Source organism: Leuciscus leuciscus (genome assembly GCF_965113295.1).
Source record: "Leuciscus leuciscus genome assembly, chromosome: 2".
NCBI lineage: Eukaryota > Metazoa > Chordata > Actinopteri > Cypriniformes > Leuciscidae > Leuciscus > Leuciscus leuciscus.
In genome coordinates this window covers 3,392,207-3,414,960 of record NC_138726.1, presented here as the reverse complement: position 1 = coordinate 3,414,960, position 22,754 = coordinate 3,392,207, and the positions used below count along the sequence as shown (strand labels likewise).

The 22,754-nt window shown below is 39.1% G+C and overlaps 1 long non-coding RNA gene across 1 annotated transcript in view; it reads right to left on the bottom strand.

Moving 5' to 3' along the window:
- Positions 1-3,745: 3,745 nt before the first annotated feature.
- The window catches only part of LOC309492223, a 38,085-nt gene continuing 19,076 nt past the window's right edge, over positions 3,746-22,754 (bottom strand). The window contains exon 3 of the long non-coding RNA XR_014203478.1: positions 3,746-3,777. This is a non-coding gene — a long non-coding RNA (uncharacterized lncRNA). The remainder of the gene's footprint in view (positions 3,778-22,754) is intronic.

Sequence of the window (22,754 nt, the reverse complement as noted above, 5' to 3'; positions counted from 1 at the left end):
AATGTGAAATTTACACGTGTTGTAAATCCAACAGATCCGATTCTCTGAACTGCGTCTGCGGCACAAATTAACACGGCGGCGCCCATCGCGCATACAGCTCAACTAACGCGATCGTTATAAAGGTGTTTAAACAACAATACACTTCCACTTGCATATATTTGACAATCGGAATATCAGATATTTCATGCCATAGCTAACACATTTGTGAATATTCTGAATAAAAAAGGAAAAATGACATAAAAGCAGATCATCATTCATTCAGCGCTGTTGACTTTAGAGCGCTCCGTGGATAGACTGAAGGAGTGGTCCGTGGAGCTCGCTGAACTCCAGACACACATGGCCACGTTTTCTGCGCGTTTATGACCCTGCTCTGCGTAAATGCATTGCCTCTTTTGACGCGTTTTGACATAGATTTCATTGAAGGTAAATTGGAGCGGCCACACTGAGCTGTGCGTAACGCCCACAGACTTGAAGTGAACGAGACAGAGGCTGTCCGGTAGCCTACTGTCTGAAATGGTTAACTCTGTGGGGATGCATGTGCAAAACAGGTTTAACTAATCATAAAGTCAATCAGGATTGACCCCCCCCCCCCCCCCCCCTCTCACAATATAGTTCCCACGTCCCTGTTAACAGCTATCAAGTATTTCACCCGAATGGCCATCAGTATTGACAATTTTCTGGGATGATGGATGGATGTGATCAATGAAAAAAATGGAAAGAAAGAAAGGGCAGAGTTAGGAATGAAAAGTCAGTAGGCCTATGTAGTTTCTTCATTCACTGTGACCTTAGTCTCGCGTAGCCAGACCTTCAGACTGACGGCAGAAGGTCTGGACTCTATCGCAGCATTTCTTGGCCAAGGACCGCCCAAGAGGACGTTTGACTGACATGTAACACAACCAATCACAGTTTGTTTTGTACCGCGTCATATTTAGGGGCGTGACAATATAATGCTGATGTCCCTACAATAACAGACCGGTGTGCATCTAACAGTGTTGTGCGTGAACGAGTTCAAAAGAACGCGTTCATTGAACACGCTCATTTTTTCGTGAACGTTGAACTGAACGCAACACATTTTTTAATAAAGAACTTGAACGTGAATTAGTTCACATTATGTGTCATGAACGGCAGACATCACTGTAAATGAACGTTGGAATTTGTTTTCCATTGAAAACTGAGTGACATCTGTTTTCTCTTTTGAAACGCAACGAGAGAAAGTTCCTCCCTCCTGTATTCTCGCTGGTGCCGCTTAAATCATGTATCACCAGACAGAAATGGTTTTGACATTGTGTGCGCAATGCATTGCGGGCAACGTAGTGTCCGGCTGAGAATAGTTGAATAGCATACTGGCTTCCGCACAACGTTACCCGTGATGAATTGCAGCAGAGCGGGGTAGGCATAGCAACGCCGCGTAGCAGGCAACGACGAGAGTTTCCTTAAAAATAAAGTTTTTTGTGCCTTTGAGTTTTGCCTTCATTACCTTCATTCAAGAGTTTTGCTCATTTCATACACACACATATGTATATATAATATCATATATATCAAATAATATATACATATTTCATATTATATATTCTTTTTTTAATTAAATGCTGGTAGATTTCATTGCACTAAGTATAGAACTGGTCTACCTTGTCTGTACTGCTGCAAGTTTCATCACCTGGTAAGAAACCCACAATTGCAGTGTCATGAGCAAATGTCTACAATGAGCAGCTTCAAAGAACGTATAGTGATTTCTAGCTCGTAGTGTGAAAAAAAGTATTTATTTGAATATCTCACGAAAAAAGTAAAATGAACTGAACTTTGAACTAGTTCAGAATTAAAATTGTGAACTTTGAACGTGAACTGTTCACTTTGAGCATGTATGAACTGAACTTGAACTAGTTCAGAAAAGCTGTGAACTGGCACAACACTGGCATCTAATAAATTATTCATTCAAGAACCTTGTGCAAGTTTACTGTATCAATGGAGCCGCGAACTTCACATACTTTTGAAAATACAGCGTTTAGTTGATCGTGGTAAGCGCTCATTGTCTCAGTTGTAAAAACAACGGCTTTCTTCTTCCACGAGGGGTTTTGGCATCATGACATTTGTTTCCCGGCGGACCGAAAATAAACGCGACACTCGCGCCCCCCGGAAATCCGATAAAATTCAACCAATCAGATGACGACTTCGACATTCCTGAAGTGTTTCCAGTTTAGTGTACCATATGCATCAGACGTTTAGCCAACGTTCCGTGGGCGTGACGTCTGAGGCTGAGACTACTGTGACCTATACCTGCACTGGATGGCCAATTTCACATGTATTCTGTGTATTTTCAAAATATAAAATACTGTATTTGTATTTAAATAAAAATGTTTACACAGTATTTTGTATTTGTATTTTAAATGCATTTCCATGTATTTATTAACCTGTTGCAAGAAAACTTTGTCTTTGGCCAGGCTATCCCTTTATGGATTTGAAGATTTCCATGAAACACGAATTATGGATGTCCAGAGACAAAAATCTCCTGCTGTACATTTTTAGCAGCAACTCTTTGGAACTCAAAAATAGAAGAAATAAACTATTCAAATTATGCAAGGGACAATAAAGCTCAAGTCATATAGATTTTAACTATACCACATTATTTCTCACCTTACTTGCTTACACACAAGGTACTATACACTGTAAACCCGGATAAGTAGAATCTACTTAAAAAAACCAAGGTAACTCGTTGCCTTCAATTTTTTAAGTAATGAAGCATTAGTTGAATAAGACAAGTGGACTACGTTCAATGTACTTAAGCCCATAATGGAATGGAATAGAACATTTAAGTTGAATGTACTTATAACCGAGTTACAGTAACTGAAGATACTTAGTTTAAACAATCATTCCCCACCCATTTATTTAACTCAGCTTGTTAAGTAAGCATTACTCCATTACCAATTCAACTAAATTATATATTCTAACGGGCCCAACTTAACTTTTAGTTCCTGAAACTCAAAAAATCTTTCAATCAATAGAGCCATGTAAAATACACACATACAACTGCAACATTACACTGATCCAATTATATTTTTATTGAACATGTCTTTTTTTTTAGCAACAAAAGAAACAATGCCATGGCCTAATAGGCTTCTAGTGTGTAGTTTCCTCACATACTGTATTTTTACAGCACTAGTACAGTAAAAAGCATTTACAGTACTCCACTGTAATTACCAAATACAGTATATACCACATACTTTTACAATATTAAACTTGTCTACAGCAATAAATTGTATTTTACAGGGAATGCTGCAAGTAAATTATAAATTTTATAATTACATAATTAAAATATTATAAGTTAAGGTTTCATAAGAGTAGTCACACTAGGAAAAAGAAAACAACATTTTCTGGGTTTTAAAACAATTATTTTGGTTAAAAGCAAAGATCAGAAAATTGCCTTCTGTGAACATGTTGGCTGAATTTTTTTAAACATAAAATGCAATTTTAACACTTTAACAACAAACAGGTAACACTAAGCGCTTAATTAAAGGGATAGTTCACCCAAAAAATTTAATTAGCACATGATTTACTCTCCCTCAAGTCATCCTAGGTCTATATGACATTCTTCTTTCAGACGAATACAATCAGAGTTATTTTAATAAATGTCCCGGCTCTTCCAAGCTTTATAATGGCAGTGAAGTGCTGTTTCTGTTCTGAAGTCCATAAAAGTGCAAACGAAATCCCATTCAAAGTCTGCAAGTTTTCGCAGAAGTGAGGAAACCTGTAGGCTTACAGTGGTGTTCTTGTTTTGCACAACTTGGCCAGTTTCTTTGAAGTTACTTGTCCTTTCTTTGTTTTTGATCCACGTTCAGGATTGATGTCAAGAAAGCGTCTAAAAGAGAAAAAAAACAATGAAATATTATGGACTGAGTTTATATATTTTGACAGAGAGAGACAGCACAAAAGATGTGTAAATAAAAACCAGATATCGGTTTTAACGACTAATTTGTTTGGATAAAACTAATTATCCACTATAAACACTAATGGATAAAACACTACTGATGTTGTGATCAATAACTGATATTTCTTCTGCCCTGGTTAAAATACATCAACTCAATGTGTCTGTTTACAAGCGCACTGTCAACTAACTAAACTTTTGGAAGTGGGGTTGCCAGATTTAAAGTTTTATTCTACAACTTTTGTCATCACCCAGCTCATTAACAATATCATCCCCTCATCAGGGGCCTGTTTCAATAAGGAGGTTCAACCAACTCTGAGTTGAACTCTGCTTATAAAGGAAAGGTATGAACTCTGTTCAAAACTTGAACTCTGAGTTGACTTACCCTGAGATGGGAAACTCTGAGTTTTCGGTTACAGAACAGCTGAAATAAGTTAGTTCAATCAACTCTGAGTTTAGCGCGTGCACCACAACTATAAAAAGCCATTATCAATGGAGCGCAGATATTACGAGTCACCATGGCAACAGCGCCAAACAAAAAGAGGAATTACTGTTATACAGTGATGGGTGTAATTAATTACCAAGTAATCTAAATATTGTGATTTAATTAAAGGGATAACTCTTAATTCTTCTGTAATTTAAAATAAAATCTGATGTAATTACATTAAATAGGCTACTGCATAGACTATAGAGAACAATTCTGTATAAAACAATAGTGGATTTAACATACATTTTTAAAAGGTATATTTTTTATGTAACCTTCTCCCTCTACACACTTTGGTCAAATCAAGAATAGTTCATGCAATTGTATATTGTTTATTTGAAAGCATTAAAAGTGCAGTTTCTTGTCTCTCCTTGTATTGTTCAAGTGGTTGAGGTTGACATGGGATTTAGTAATTAGTAATAAGTAGACCAAAACTTTCTAAAGATAGTAATTATTACATGAATCTAATTACACTGTTCAAGATAACATTGATAACTATTTTAGAGTAACTTACCCAACTGTTATAATATCAGAGGTGAAACTGGAAGAACAGTAGGCCTAAGTTATTCAACCTAATTTTAATTTTCATGTGGAGCAATCCTGCAGGCATTAAAAGACCATGGCAGCAGCTGAAAATTAAATATAAAAACATAATTCAATCAGGTAAGGCTTGAGCATATCATGGGTGTAGGCTACCTGACTATACATTTGACAAATTAAATGACTAATAGCATCCAGTGTCTAGCAGTGCAGCAGTATTTTTGGCTGAGGGAATTCCAGGAGGGACTTCAGAGCCAGTCACTCCCAAAGATCCAAGGGCCTTCATAAAATGTAAGAGGTTTACATATGTGTTATTTTTTAGGCTATTTTTTGATATTTCCATTTATTTTACTTTGAGGTTGGGTTTTTTGTTGGTCCCAACAGATTCTGATGGTTATATCTGTCTTTTGGAGCCTCCTGTCCCAACAGAACCCCAGGCAGTTGTAAGTCGCTACTCAATACACCAGAAATTAAATAGTGTTATAAAGTGTCCTCAAACAAATGCTCATCTTCACAGGACGATGGGGATAAATAGTTTCTGCTGCCACAGAGAGGCCTACAGAGGTAATGTTAATATTATGTGTCTACACATCAAACAATCTACCCATTCAGATTGTTTCAAATTTTTATGTGGATAATCTAAGTTTAAATCTAAGTATAAACGGGTATTCTTATCTCTCCCTCCGCCCCCAGAGTGTGGAAGAACAGCAGGAGGACGGTCCATCCACTTCTGGTGCAAAGATTACCACAGTTCAGTGATTTCCAGTAAATGCCACAGTTTAATTCTGTAGAATTTGTTCAGAACTACATTATGTAACTCTAATCTACTACTGTATTTTCAGTTGTAAAGGAGTTATATAGACTTCATCTTATTAAAAAAAAATTGAAAAAAACTGCAGTAAAAATAGCAATATTTTATTTATTAATAAAATATTAATTTTATTAATAAAAATTTACTGAAAGAATGAATGAGGTGTTTAAACACCGCTTCCCCTTTAAAAAAGGGGAGGAGACCGATAGAAACGCTGGGTTTACAGAAGAAAACCTGCTCCCGACCAGGTTAGGTTCACAGAGTAAGTTACCATGTGTCACGGTTTTGGTATGGTTTTGTTCTTGTCATGTTTGCTTCCTTGTAGTCATGTGATCCTGCCATGTGTCTTGTCATGAGTTTATTGTCTGATTGTTTGATCATTGTTCACAGGTGTCCCTTGTCTAGTCATTAGTCTTGTGTGTATTTAAGCCCTCATGTTTGCCATGTGTCTGGGTCTTGTATTGCTGATGTAACCACATAGTAAGTTCATGTTCCTGAGATTGGTTTCGCCATGCCTTGCCATGGTTTTTGTTTCTATGTCTGATTATCATTAAACTGCATTTGGGTTCTACATACGCTTGCTTCAGTGGACTTAGTTACACCATGGTAACTGACTCTGAGTATAAGTTACCTCTCTTTCAGAAACAGGCTTGACTTACTCTGCTTTCTCAGGTTTAACATACCTCCCATTCTGAAACAGAAAACTCAGAGTTTCCCTCATTTCAGGGTTAACATACTCAGAGTTTTCACTTAACCTCCTTTCTGAAACAGGCCCCAGGTCCCATCAGAGTATCAGTGGAAAGGCAGTCATAGACTCAGTTTATATAGAGCACACATTGCCAGAATCCAGCCCAAACCTTTGTGACAGAAATAATTTAACTTAATTGCAAGCCTTGCAATGTGAATTGCATACATGACTACATGATAATGTTAAACATGACATTTACCACCAGACTAAAATGCATGTTTGCACCAATAAATGAAAATTCTGTCATTATTACTCACCCTCAAGACTTTCGTTCATCTTCGGGACACAAATGAAGCTATTTTTAATGAAATCTGAGAGGTTTCTGTCCCTCCATTGACATCAATGTCATTGCAACTGTCAAAGCCCAGAAAGGTGGTAAAAACATCAGTAAATAGTACATATAACTACAGTGGTTCAACCTTAATATTATGAAGTGACGAGATTACTTTTTGTGCGCAAAATAACCCCAAAATAACGACATTGTTGAATAATCTCTTCTTTTCCATGTCATTCTCCTACACTGTTGACGTAGTGTAAACAGTGCAGCGCTTATGGGTTCTACATCAGAACACAGGCTCACTATTGGCTAGCTCCTGGGTCATCACACATGACCAGAGTCGGCCAATAATAAGCCTACGTTCTGACGTAGAACCCAGAAGCGCTGCACTGGCTTTTTTTCAAGGCTTGCACCTTGAAATCTATAACAGGGTTTGCGTTCTCGAGCCACCAGGCACTGTTTTGTGCAGATGAGTGGGCCGGAGAGCGTTAAAGGATAACTCTTGCCAAAATGCAACCTCTTTTTGTTAATCTACCCGAGGCAAACTTTCGTTTAAAAGCATCATTAGGATGGAAACGTCACTTTTAAGTTTGACCGTATTTTCGTTTTCGGTCAAATTGCCTTTTGAATGGGAGTGTTTGGGGCACGACTATGATAGCATCAAAAATCGCTATATTTAAAACACTAAGAAGGCTCGACACAACATGAAACTGTGCTCTCAGTATCACCAGAGGCTCTACACATGAACTCCAGCATGGAGAACATTGTTTGTGTACACAGAGTTTACTAAAAAGAAAGATTTTGAACAACTCACTGAAGCTGTGTCCGCCGGCATTTTGACGGTCAAAAATAGTGGATCTAATAAATTGATTCTAGAGCTGCTGTAAAGCCTAAACAATCTATGTTACTGTACTTTCCTATTATCACTGTAAAGCTGCTTTGAAACAATCTATATTGTTAAAAGCGCTATATAAATGAAGGTGACTTGACACTGTTTACACTACGTCAACAGCGTAGGAGAATGACGTGAAAGAGTAGAGATTGTTGAATAATGTCGTTATTTTGTTTTTGTGCACAAAAGGAATTCTCATCGCTTCATAATATTAAGATTTGCACCACTGTAGTTACATGGATTATATAAACGATGTTTTGACTACCTTGAAAGTTGCAAAGACGTTGCTGTCTATGGGTGGTTCAGAAACCTCTCAGATTTCATAAAAAATATCTTAATTTGTGTTCTGAAGATGAACAAAGGTCTTACAGGTTTGGAACGACATGAGGGAGAGTAATTAATGACAGAATTTTCACTAATCATTTAACTGAAAACAACTTGCACTGACATATCTTAAAATATGTGACTGCCACTGTTTTGTCTCGAGATGCACACCAGTAATGTTTTTTTTATTTTTTTATTAGACATTTTTATAAAAGCAGCTTAAATACCCTAATTTTATTAAGGCCTAGACCCGGCTTAAGGTAAGCCCAGTATGGAAACCATGGCCATATTGTTTATACCAGTAGTCAGCTTAATAAATACTGTCAAGACAAGTCACAATTCAGTCTAATATTTATATGAATGGCAAATATGCCAATGACTAACCTCTGAACAAACTCAAGGTGCTGCCTCTTCCTGGTGCTGCCTCTTCCTGGTGCTGCCTCTTCCTGGTGCTGCCTCTTCCTGGTACTGCCTCTTCCTGGTACTGCCTCTTCCTGGTATTGCCTCTTCCTGGTGCTGCCTCTTCCTGGTACTGCCTCTTCCTGGTGCTGCCTCTTCCTGGTGCTGCCTCTTCCTGGTGCTGCCTCTTCCTGGTGCTGCCTCTTCCTGGTGCTGCCTCTTCCTGGTATTGCCTCTTCCTGGTGCTGCCTCTTCCTGGTGCTGCCTCTTCCGGGTGCTGCCTCTTCCTGGTGCTGCCTCTTCCTGGTACTGCCTCTTCCTGGTGCTGCCTCTTCCTGGTGCTGCCTCTTCCTGGTGCTCCCTCTTCCTGGTGCTGCCTCTTCCTGGTGCTGCCTCTTCCTGGTACTGCCTCTTCCTGGTGCTGCCTCTTCCTGGTACTGCCTCTTCCTGGTACTGCCTCTTCCTGGTGCTGCCTCTTCCTGGTGCTGCCTCTTCCTGGTGCTGCCTCTTCCTGGTGCTGCCTCTTCCTGGTGCTGCCTCTTCCTGGTACTGCCTCTTCCTGGTGCTGCCTCTTCCTGGTGCTGCCTCTTCCTGGTGCTGCCTCTTCCTGGTACTGCCTCTTCCTGGTACTGCCTCTTCCTGGTACTGCCTCTTCCTGGTACTGCAAGCTGAACTCATAGGAGGAGGCAAACAGCGCTGCCAGGCCAGTGATGAAGTTAGGCTGTGATCCTTTCACACACACCTTGACCTTCCAAACGTAATGTCCAGCACTGGTCGCTTAGAGATTGACCTGTAATAAAAAATAATAATATTAATAATTAAAATAACTATTGTGGGTTTCACTGTGGTTCGATGTAGTTGTCTATTCATAGTTGTATGAATAACATTTTTCACCTAAACATTAAAATTGATTAGGGTTAGAACGTTAAAACGCACTGGCATATTATTTTGCTTGTTTTAAGCATAAACTCACTTAATTTTGACTTATTCTTTCAGAAAACAAGCCAATTTTTACTTGTCTATTAAATGCTTCTTCATGTAAGAATTTTAGATTTCTGGACTGGAAACAAGAAAAAAACACTAATTAAGAAAAACATATTTTGCAGTGGGGTGAGTAAATGATGGCTTTTCATTTTAGGTTAAAACTACCCAATGTTTACATACCAAGCAATATAAAGTGTGGACTCCACTGGTAAATGTAGATTGCAGGACATCAGCGTTGCAAATTCCTGAAACAATTTTTAAAAAGGACAGCACAACCATGATCAACAGAACCAAAACATAAAACATTACAGATTAATGAGATTTGTTGAATAATCTCTACTTATCTGATTTAAGGATAACACCGTCTAACTTCTCTTTGAATGGTGGGAGTAGTTGTAGGACCATGGCATGGCAATCAGGAATACTAGCCTACATTTAAAAACAACATTAGGAACATGGATTTTCTTGTGCTAGCAAAATTCTGACAACGATTCAAAAGCACGATCACAGAACTGACAACATTTTTTTTTTTTTACCACACAGATAGACTAACATTATAACTGTGTAACACTACTTAAAAGCACTTACATTAGCACTGGACCGTCATCAGCTTCAAGGTGCTGGATACTGAAGGAGAGGTTTGATCAGGTTCGTCTGAAAACACTGCTGTGGTGGACCAGTATCCTGAATTTAAACCAAAGGTCACTGAAGGTGCAGCTGAACATGTTTAAGCTCCAAAACACATACCCAACCAGTTCAGAGGCCGCAACTATTCTGAGGAATCAGTTGCCTGAACTTCGTGGCCTTTTCAACCAAGTAGAAGCACTTGTACGACTTCTTGTGGTTGTTCCTGCCTCTGCTGAAGAGGAGAGGAGCTTCGGTGCTCCGAGGAGGTTGAAGACCTGGCTGAGAAGCACAATGTTAACAGTGTATCAGTCTGTCACATTCACAAAGAAATACTGGATAAAGTCAGAAAGGAAAACATTTGCCAGGAGTTTATCCTGGTGAATAAGTACAGGAAGCAAGTGTTTTGTTCTTTCGTGTGAGAAGACGAGACAGGACAGTATAGAAGGGTGGATAGTTAGGATACATGGAGAGATGGGATTGAAAGGATAGATGGAGGGCAAGGAAAAATGTTCTTTATATTAAAGTTAAATGTTTGTTTTTATGTTTGTGAGATAGTGGGACAATCTTGCAGCTTGTGTCCCAAATAAGTAGTGCATCTATTGTGTTATCAATTTTCCCATCCTTTTGGATTACAGAAGTAATGATTACAGATCGTTTTATATTTTCAGGTACAGCGGTTAGTTTGAAATAAGTTTATTTAACAGATTTTATTCACACACAAATTGGATTCAAATAAAACATTTGGAGTTGGCTAAATTAGTAATGTCAACAGAGCACAAACAATTAGCCTAAGTATATGAACTTATTTTAACTAAGTTAACAGTGCATAATTGTTTACAGTGCAGCATGAAAGTTCTTTGATTCTTTATTTTCTCCTCATTAATTCCACACAGCTTCAATAAAGGTTCAGCACATAAGCACAAATGAGTAGGCCTACATGTGTTTTCATGGGTGTGTGGTCTAAAGCAACGCATATAATAATATAAATCAATATATAACATAACAGAAACACAATTCAATAGGCTAACTAAACAGATGCATACAATGAGATGTAGCAGAAACACTTTCATGAACAATAAGCAACATCGTTTGAATACATGAACACAAATCAATCACTACTTCTATGTAAAGCTTCCTTAAACAAGGAATATCAACCAACATAATAAATTGACTTCATCAAACAGTTAACATGAGCTGAAGTACATGATCAAGTTGGTACTATACGCACACATCAAACGTGAGGAAAGCATGCATGAGTCTGTTTGCTATACTCACTCACTCCATGCGGACTGGTGTTTTCTATCGCCGCTAATACTGAGCGCCCCCTGCTGGAGATTGGCGGAGCAGCGTCTTAACGTGCTTTGACAGCGCGCGCTGTTTTTAGCTCAGTTTTTAGTCTTTATGTGTTCCTGGACTCAAAAAACTGTAGCATATAAATTGCAATTTTAAATAATTAACCTTTATGTATCCAGGCAAGTCACTTAAGAACAATATCTTATTTTCGACAACAGCCTGGCAGGAGAGATCTCCTGAAAGTCGAACAAACATGATGAACAATGAATTACGGTATGATATATTTTAAAATATGTGATATGTGTATTTTTAATTGAATCGACACACTACCTTTGATCATTGAAAAAAAAAAGTTTAGAAATTGTTTGGTTTGATTTCTTCCTGCCGTCGACTACTCAATGAAAGAACCATATTTGTATCGAGAGCATCGGTTCCCGAGCAGACTGTAGAACATCTACGTTTACACTAGTAGTGCATTTTCGTTTTAAAACGCATACATTTAGCTACGGTTAAGCCTGCCGTTAGACTATTTAGATCCGTCAGTCAAGTCCGAAGCAAGACACACGCAAGTGACATATTGCGTTATGGCAACGAAGTCTCAGACTGACAGATACATAAAAATAAAGGTGAATTTAGGCTACTTTAGTTTTGAACGTACGTTATCATGTTAATTATAATCAAATTGATTTTGTTTTATTGATCACAATATTATCACTGATATTTGTTTGAGATGGGCACATTTGATTAATTTTGGGGGGGAAATTAATGCACAGCAAGCCGTGGATTATCCCTTACATATAAGTTTATAAAGATATACATTTTCTGTCAAAACAATAGCAGTTATTTTTGCAAGTTTCATTCGAAAAAAAACATTCGAAAAAATCCCTTGGCAACCGGCCGACGCGCGTCACTACTCGTGACGTCACAGGCAGAGTCGCCCATAGAACTCTTCTCTGGTTTTCAAGCAGTTCAGTTGATTTCTACAAGCGATCTGACTAGTATTTCTGTTACATCTGTGGTGAAAAATTGCTCTAATTGTTTTATATCTATCGATCTGTGTTATATCTCATGATTTTTAGTATTTCTATTTCGATCTGTGCAATTTACGTTCAGTGAACTTGTGATAAGTTAGTGACAGAACATCAGAGAGACATCTGGAGCAATGGGTCAGTGCAAATCTCACAGTTACATTGTAAAGGAAGATGCTGCTGCATCTGTGTCACCAAGGCCTGTCCCAGAGAAAGTAGAGAAGAAGCAGAAAGGGAAGTTCCTTAGATGGGTTTTGTCTCGGAAATTCAAGAAAACTTCCACCAAAGCCCAACAGAGTCAGAGCAGCCAACAGCCTGAGAGATGCTCTGATGGGGAAGCTGAACACAACTCAGTGTACAGCAAGCACAGCTGTGTGTCTTCTCCCACCAGTGTGTCTTCTCCCACCAGTGTGTCTTCTCCCACCAGTGTGTCTTCTCCCACCAGTGTGTCTTCTCCCACCAGTGTGCCGGATGATGATAAAGACATTACCAGGCAAGAGCAAAGGGACATCAGCTCACACAACAGCAATCCTTCTCTGCCTGTGCCATCTATGACTGAGGAGAGCAACAACTCCGCTTCGACATCGGATGACATTTCTTGGAAGAATGAGGATGAAATTATCCATATAAGTTCAAAGGGAAAGACAGGTCAGTTTATATAACAAGCCCCAACATGACTCATAAAATGTGCAAAAAGTACCTACATTTTAACATGTTTTTCTGGACATTGTCTTTATTATCCAAATGAAAATGTGAACTGAGGATGGATTTTGGTTGTGTGAGGCACCACAATAATGTGTCCATTCTACAGCTATTTTTAATCTGAATGTTTATACTGTAAATTTTGTATGTCCCTCTTTTTTTTAACAGGGGAAGTCTCGCAGGACTATGAAACTATGAAAATGCTGGGTAGAGGATCATATGGATGCGTCTACGACGGGATCCGTTTGTCTGATTCCCGAAAGGTAGTTTTTTTGCACTCTTGGAAGTTGGAATTTAAATTCATTAAAAGTTACATCAAGGTTAATTACTGGAATCATGTGACCTCTGCACATATAGTTAATTCATTGTAAAACATTCTTACAAAAAAAAATCTTCTTTTTTCTTTCCCTTGGAGAACAGGTGGCACTCAAACATGTGCTGAAGACAGAAGCCATGGAAAATGTCCGTATTGTAAGTAGGCAATTCCTCTCTTGGTTTTATTACTCTCAGAGTACACAGTCACATTAATAATAGGACATTTTAACCAAATTTTGCAGTCACAAAAGGACCATTGTCAATGGCGTATGAACTTCCGTACCAAGCAGCTTTCTGTTAGTCAGCACAGTTCATTCGCGTGACTTTACCCTCACGCAAAAATTCCCATTAAAATGACACAATTTTGCCCTGAAAATTTTTGCCGGTCGACAGTAAAAGTGACCGAAACTTTAGTAACTATTTCCAGTATTTCAATTACTTAACTCTTCAAACCTATACTTACCCAAATGCAGGACATAATTCTGTAGTAATTCATTTAAATTAAACCATGTCCCCTAATTATCTCACTTTTGTATAACTATTATCTCTCCTGTAGGGTCTATTCGGCAAATCCCTTCCAAGTGAGGTCGCTATGATGGCTCTTGTGAACAGAAATCCCAGTGTTCCTCAAATAATAAAGCTGCTGGACTGGTACGAGACACCAGAGGAATATCTACTGGTCTTAGAGCGGCCCACGCCATGTGTAGATATGAGGCTGTTTTTACTGCAAAATGGTGACATCCTCAAGGAATCGACGGCACGAGCTGTGATGCGTCAGGTTGTCACTGCTGCAAGAATATGCAGTGAGAGGGGCGTCCACCACAGCGACATCAAGCTGGAAAACCTGCTCATCAACCCAAACACCTTGCAGGTCAAATTAATAGACTTCGGTTGTAGCAAACGCTTGAAGAAGTCTTCTTATTCCAGATTCAGTGGTACGTATTATTCCACAAATCTATGGTGAATAAATCGACAAAAAGCTATGGAAATACAAATCCATTGCAATGGACCAAATCTTGTTCTTTCTTCCAGGCACAAGAGTTTATGCTCCCCCTGAGTGGGTCAGGCATGGAAAGTATCATGGCAAGCCTGCAACAGTGTATTCTTTAGGCGTACTGATGTATAAGATGCTGTCTGGGAAGTATCCTGGCGAGTACATCCCTCAGATGTTTGGTGAGCCCTCCTACACAGAAGACATTTCCAAAGGTGAGAGCATGTGGACGGGTCATACAGGAACTTTTATTACTGCTTAAAATAATGTGATCAGTTACACAAAGTATAACACTTACAATAATAACCGGACATCTCTCCCCTCTTCACAGAATGCAGGGATCTGATCTATTCATGCATGGAAAGTGATCCAGCCAAGCGGATTGATATGGAAAAGATCCTCCTCCACGACTGGTTCCAGGTATCGATCCTCACCTAAAAATGTTTGGAAATAAGATACCGTCATGAGAGGAAGAACGAGAAACAAAAGAAACCCAGAGAGTAGGTAAAGAAAAAACCTTATGTGCCCAAAAGAAAAAAGGTAAGGAAAGGAAGTATATGTAAGCGCTTTGAGGTCTCAGAAAAAGCGCTATATAAATGTAACGAATTATATATATATATATATATACAGCTGCAAGAATATGCAGTGAGAGGGGCGTCCACCACAGCGACATCAAGCTGGAAAACCTGCTCATCAACCAAAACACCTTGCAGGTCAAATTAATAGACTTCTAATAGAGATGCACCGATTACAATTTTCTGGGCCGATTCCGATTTCCGATTTTTCATTAAGTTTGACCTGCCGATACCGATTTTAGCCGATTCCGATTTAATTTTTTCTAACCACTTTACAGCACACACAAATATTTATTTTATATCTTTTCTGTAATAGAACATTTTACAATTTGCATAGTACATATTTTTTTTGAACAGATAAACGCTATAAAATAGAACTATTTTTTTTTATTGAAAACAACCCAAACACCATATATACATTTGGATGCTGCATTAAACAAATTCTTAAAGGGAAAACAAATTTAAATAATAAATCAACTACACAGCTGATTCCAAGGCTGCGTTCCAGTCCAAAGTTGTCATGCCCTTCACTTGCTAACTTCCCTCCGTCTCGTTCACTCGGATGTACGTCATTGCGAGTGCCCACTACTGGCGGAAACTGCAATGGGCTGAACTGGAACGTCCTAAGCCCTTGATCACTTGGAATCAGCTGTAGTTGATTTATTATTTACATTTTTTTCCCTTTAAGAATTTGTTTAATGCAGCATCCAAATGTTTATATGTGTGTTTGGGTTGTTTTAAATAAATATATATATATATAATATATCATAGAGTTGTCTGTTGTGGTGGTGATAAAACGAGATCTGTGGTGACATCACAATCGTACTGCATTGTGGGACATATAGGTGCCTGAAGTGTACATATGAAGTAGACTCGCTCCCTCGGTCAAAATTGAGGGAACGAGGGTCTGTCCATCTAAACTTCCCTCGTCCACTTCACGAAGTGGAACGCACTTCAAAATGGCGGCAGGGATTCCCCCGAGGGGAAGTGCTTAGGGAAGTTCGCAAGTACATGTCTAAAAGTGGACTGGAACGCAGCACAAGTGATCAAGGGCTTAGGACGTTCCAGTTCAGCCCATTGCAGTTTCCGCCAGTAGTGGGCACTCGCAATGACGTACATCCGAGTGAACGAGACGGAGGGAAGTTAGCAAGTGAAGGGCATGACAATTTTGGACTGGAACGCAGCCCCGTTGTGAATGCACACCGAAAAAAAATACGCGCTTGCGGTCTGTACGGACGTAATTCACGAGGTTTCCTTATATGTGTGTTGCGTGTGCACGTGTGATGCTGATGTTGCGCGATGTTAATCATGCGGCGCCCGAGTGCATTTGACCGGCATAAAATCGACATTTGTCAGACACGGCCGATCACGTGAAAATCGGCCAATTCCGGTCACCAGCCGATCAATCGGTGCATCTCTAACTTCTAAGTCTATTAAGATCCTCCTTCACGACTGGTTCCAGGTATCGATCCTCACCTAAAAATGTTTGGAAATAAGATACCGTCATGAGAACCAGAACAAGAAACAGAAGAAACCCAGAGAGTAGGCAAAGAAAAACCTTATATGCCTAAAAGAAAAAAGGTAAGGAAAGGAAGTATGTCTATATATCCATAGATGCAATTACAGGTCAAAGCACAGCTTACATGCACTATTGGTTGACGTTGAGACCAAGCGGCAACCTCCCCGTCTCTCTCTTGAAACCAACACGGAAGTGAGTTAAACTGCAATTCGTTGACTGGCCGCTTGAGGCTGGTGCCAAAAGTGAGTCAAATCTGTATCTCCCCCATGTTAAAATGCCAAATTTTACAGCAGAAAAAAAACGTTTTTACAGCCTGGTGTCAGTATGTGGTTTTGGTCTATACAGCTAAGTTTGCCCTTCATGACAACTGTGAGGGGGGTGAATTTTTTTATAACTCATCCGTTTAGTTGATTAATCCTTAAAGTTCTGCATAATTAAGGGTGTGTCCACATTTGAGTGACAGGTGGATTCCCGCTGCTGTGGTCATTAGCCATTTGTCTGCTGTCTGTTAGCCGTCACGTTACCTCAGGTAATTTATCGTAAAAATAAATAAATTCCAGCTACTAATCTTAGCATTTCTGCCGTGTCGAGATTATTTCACTGTCATAATGACTTGCTGTGGGGTTAATTGTATTAACAGATCGTCCCAGAAGAAGCCTGGACTACATTTTTTCCGGTGAGTGAAATTCTAATATAATTTCATTTATTAATTTTATTTCGAATAATTTATTTATTATTTATAATTGCATTTAAAACTTTATTACACTCCAAGATCCAACAGACTGTGATTAGACGTTGTCATATAATGTTACGCCTGCATTTCATAATTTAGCGTAACATTACTAACACTGACTATATTGGAAGTATTTTTTGACATGTCCTCAAAGATATGTGTAGGAAATTAGCCTGTAATTACTCAATAGACAGTACAACGAAACAGAATGAGGACTAGCACTAGCGGTGATGTCCGCCACAAATTCTTAAGCTAAAATACATTTATTAACGTTACAACCTTTTGGACACTGTAGTAATTTAAGTTCTATTACTTGACAGTAGTCTGTGAAGGAGGTAACTATCTATTTGTTTGTGTAAAGTTTTCCTCTAGGTGATCCAGAACATCTGGACCAGTGGATGCTCAACGTGAAACGACAGAATTGGACTCCTAACAAGTATTCTCGTCTGTGCAGTGAACATTTCGAGAGTCATCACTTCACTACTGACTCCAGGGTACAGACACCTCGTTTCATACCTTACAAAGAGTCAAGCAACATATTGGTTGAAATTGGCGAAAAATTGACCATCATACATTCATTTACATTACATTACTAAATATTTGATTAGGTCACTGTTAAGGTGAAATTAGTGACACACCAGTTAAATTTAGGATTTTCGATGCAAAAATCAAGCAACATGACCACTTTTTGCCAACCTTTACATTTCAGTGCTTTTAGGGCTGCACGATATTGAAGAAAAATGCGATAACTCATTACATAATGTGATATTCTATATGCGATACGATAATGCTTAAAGTGTGTAAAATACATTTAAATTATCTTTAAAATATATTTAAAATTATATAACCTACATGCGTTTCACATTCTTTTTTTTGACAAGAAAACATCCCTACAACTTCTGAAAGTGAACATCAGTGTTTTACTGTAGCATAAAGGCCTATTTATACTTCTGCGTCGAACTGCCGCCGTAGCTACGTCGTAGGCTGTGTGTAGCGCGCGTACCCTTCGGCGTACCCTGACGTGCACCTCTCCAAAAATGTAACAACGCGTCAATTCTACGCGGACGCAAGCGCTGTGATTGGTCTGCCAGAACCCCTCCCTCGGGGTTTCACATGCTCCCTAGGTGCGCGTCAACGCGGACAACAACGCAGAAGTATAAATTAAAACCAACACGTTCCCTACGGCGTATAGGCTCCGGCGGAGGTCCGACGCAGAAGTATAATGAGGCCTTAAGAAGTGTTATTTTAACATCAGTGTAAACCACTGGGTTTAGAGTTTTAGGTTATCCTACATTAGGTTTATTTATCAACAGAAATGGAATAATCAAATGTAAAAATAAAACACTGCTTAGTTTTCACTGTATGAATTAGATATACACTGATTCTTGTTAAAGCTACAAAAAATTTTTTTGCGAGTTATTTTCTCTTTGTCTTTTTTTCATGACCCCAGTTATTGCAAGCTGTGGTGGTATGCATATCGCAAAATATACATTTGCGATATTTCGATATATTGTGCAGCCTTACCTTTTATGCAAATACGATAAAATAAAAAAATTATCTCTGTGAAATTCGTGTTTGAAAAATGATTCTCCAAGCGAGACAGCGGAACACAGAATGATTCCGTTGTGACAGTTATTGCGAACAGTTACATATTTGTTTAATAGCAATAATAATTTTTAAATGTAATCTGTACATTCATACTAGTGTTAGACCGAATAATGAAACATAAACGCATACATCTGTGTTATGAATAACAGCCTTTTACAGCCAATATGACCAATAATGTTATATTTTGTATGCTTCCTGTAATTTTTATTAGGGAAGGACATGTCTGAAGGACACTGCTGTGCCAACCATTTTCTCTTTCTCCAAGGGCAAAGAACAACAGCCAAAAATAACACGCTTGGTAAGTATTGATGAGGTGGTAAGTGGCATCCCTATTTCATCTGTAAATAGTAATGAGGAGGTTGCATATGTAGACAATATGAGTAGTGCCAACAGCTATGCTGTCAATCAGAGCAATGTCATGATGATGGAAGACACATCTGAACAGGCCTTTGTTGCTCAAGATGTTGTGCATGATGACATTGCTCTGACAGTGAATGTGTGTGAGGATTATGGTTTGGGTAGCAGCGTTCAACACACAAATCGGAGTGGAAAACAATCACACTTTGGTTCTTTGAGTGATCACTGCTACTATATTTCAGAGTCTCCAAAACATTGTAAATGTTACTTGGAGCCTGCATGAACTAAGTAACATTCAATGTCTGCTTTAAAAGAAGTACGTACATACATGTGTTGTCTCAAATTAACCTCAATGTCAGATGTACCTTACTGCGAACCCCACCAATACCAGGATGATTTTCAGTTGGAGTCTGCATGAACGGGGCCCAACTCTTACAAATCACATGCTGCGATGCTACAGTAACATGCAATATTGACACAGTTGTAAGTTATACATAGAGCCTTTATACATAGTGCCTTCCTTAACCAACACATATACCGCTGATTAAACTTATAGTTTGTGTGGGCTTTCCCATGTCACATTAAGGACTGTTCAATATCTCTTAGAGTTCGCATGAACGGGGCCTAAGGTGATATTGATCTGTTTGCCATTTATTATGTGAAATACATATGCAACCTCCCTGGTCAATATTTATGTAGATAGTTTCTGGAATTCAAGGATCAGTTCATGACATATTTACAAAAAATGTATATATTTTTAAAAAAGTATTCTCTCATGTTAAGTTGCCAGCTTCAAAAAGTTAACATCCATGGTTAGTTTGGTTTTATATCATATATATTGCGTTATTGAAGTGCTACAGTAATACATTAATACAGTATTTTAAGTTATGTTACAAAAAAATAGCTTTAAATCTCATTTTTATTTATATTGATTGTCATGTGATTTTTTTTTGGCCTGATTGCTGTTTTCATTACAGCTGGGCAAAATGTTAATATTTAAGGTTGTTCCTATCCCTTAGTTTTCACCATTGTATATTGCTTTTCCAGTGTTGTATGTTTTCTATTTTTTCCATGTCTTGTACCTGTCGTTTTGTAGTGTCTCGTATGTTTGTCCCGTGTTATATGTTCTCACTCATGGCCTGCACCTTGGCGTGGTGAGTGGGCTTTTAACCAAGACAGGCCATACTGAATGTATTGTACCAGTATTTTTTAACCTTGTCATCTTTCTCTCATGTAGGGTGTGTGACGTCCCCTGATTTTTGTGTGTCAGTAACCATACTCATGTTGTCTGTTGATGTGCCAGAGGAGCTGATTGCAGTATCCGTCCTCCAGATGTGGAGCGTGGGGGGTGGTGGGGGGGTAATGTAGGGATGAGGAAGAGCAGAGGTAACAGTGTTATGGCTACAGGTGTTTCTAAATTAACATAAAAAACTCAACATTAGCCATGATGGTCAGGGCTATATTTAGGCCTAACAAAATGGCCCTAAAGGCAAAATTCAAAAGCAGTAACACTGCCCACTGTAAGCAGTTCACTGCATTTGGATGTGGCCTTTAAGGCAGTTAGCTATTGTATTTAAAAACATATCATTTCCCCTAGGTGTGAAATGAACTCCATCTTTCAAAAATAGCCCAGGACTGTCATGTCTAATGTGAGGGTGCTCAATCATGGCACCATTTAAGCTACGAACAAATGTAGCCATAACACTGTTAACAACATTTTAAAAGTGCTGCTCGCTAATGCTAATCGTAAATTCTCTAAGATTATTATTCACGTCGGCACAAATTATGTTTGACTCCGCCAGTCGGAGATCACCAAAATTAATATTAAAGAGGTGTGTGAACTTTCCAGTACGATGTCAGGCACTGTAATTTGCTCTGGCCCCCTTCCTGTTCGCAGGAGTGATGAGATAGTTAGTAGATTGTGTTCACTCAATGGCTCGCTGTCGAAGTGGTGTCCGCAAAATAATATAGAATTCATAGACAATTGGAAAAGTTTTTGGGGCAGACCTGACCTGTTGAAAAGAGATGGTATTCATCCCTCCTAGGATGGTGCTGCTCTTCTCTCCAGTAATTTGGCTCATAGTCTTAAAGATAAAACATGACAATCTGGGGCCGGTTTCACAAAGATAGACTTTGACTATGGCTTAGATATAGTAGATAGTCAGACTTCAGATAGACATCTAAATCAGACCGTTGCACAAAGCACTTAAGACTCTGACTATCTTAAGTAGGACTACACTGCAATGCATTCTGGGTAAAATAAGACATTTTCAAAATAAAAAAACATGGCGGATCTATGGCGTTATTTTTATGTCAAAAGTTATGAGCGTGTAAGACATGCTCACGAGCACATTATGTTATTTCACACGCGCAAAAATGAACCTTCAGCTGGCATGATAAAAGTACTCGCGCACAAATTCAACAACCGAGAGGTGTACAGGTAGCTGCAAGCGAGCGCCTGGCATACTCTCATAGGTTAACTCTGCTTGTACAGCGGGCTTCTGCTCGCGGAGTGCTGTTTTGCTCGCGCAGTGGATTTCTGCTCGCTCAGCTGATTTCTGCTCCCTCGAGTCTACATGACTTTTGACAATTTGGGGGCGGAAACCAAGGAGGGCAGTGACCCTCTTATGATTGGTCACTTTCATCGTAATCACACCCACAGGGACATCCCTGTACCTTGATTGACAGCTCTCATTACAGGAAGCACGGAGTCAAAGTATCTGACGGAGTTCAGTCATTCAGTTAACACTGCACAGTGGACGGAATGGCGGCGACACCTGAAGATGTAGGCGTAGGTGATATTGATATATGATGGGGGCTGTGTGTTTGACAATGTAGCAATTTAATCTGAAATTTGTTTGGAACATGTAAGTAGCTAACATAAGCTATAATCAACCTTAAAGGAACACTCCGACTTTTTGGGACTTTAGCTTATTCACAGTATCCCCCAGAGTTAGATAAGTCCATACATACCTTTTTCATTTCTGTGCGTTCTGTAAGTGTTATTTGACGCACCCACCGCTAGCCTAGCTTAGCACAAAGACTGGATGTAAATGGATAAGGTAGCATACTAATCCCATTAAGTGACAAAATAATGCAAACATTTTCCTATTTATGTGTTGTGATCTGTATAGTCACAGCGTGTACAAATAACAAGGCTATATGAGACGGAGACCATTTTTAATCGTATAAATACTGGGAACTATATTCTCACTATACAGATCACAACACATAAATAGGAAAATGGCAAAATTAGCTGTATAGACCAAAGCCACATAGAGATCCAGGCTGTAAACATGTTTTTTTCTGCTGTAAAGTTGGTAATTTTAACATGGGGGAGATACAGATTTGACTCACTTCTGCAGCCAGCCCAAGCGGCCAGTCAATGAATTGCAGTTTAACTCACTTCCGTGTTGGTTTCAAGAGAGAGACGGGGAGGTTGCCGCTTGAGTGCAACACATGTGACAAACTTATTTCTTGCATGGGCGGATGCACTACAAATATGACTAAACACCTACGCCTGCATGGTGTACAAAATTAACAAGGAGTGTAGCGTGTTTGACATGCAGCGCGGTCCACAGTCTCGTCCTCCTCGGGCAACCCTGTGCGACCAACATTAGTAACGTTG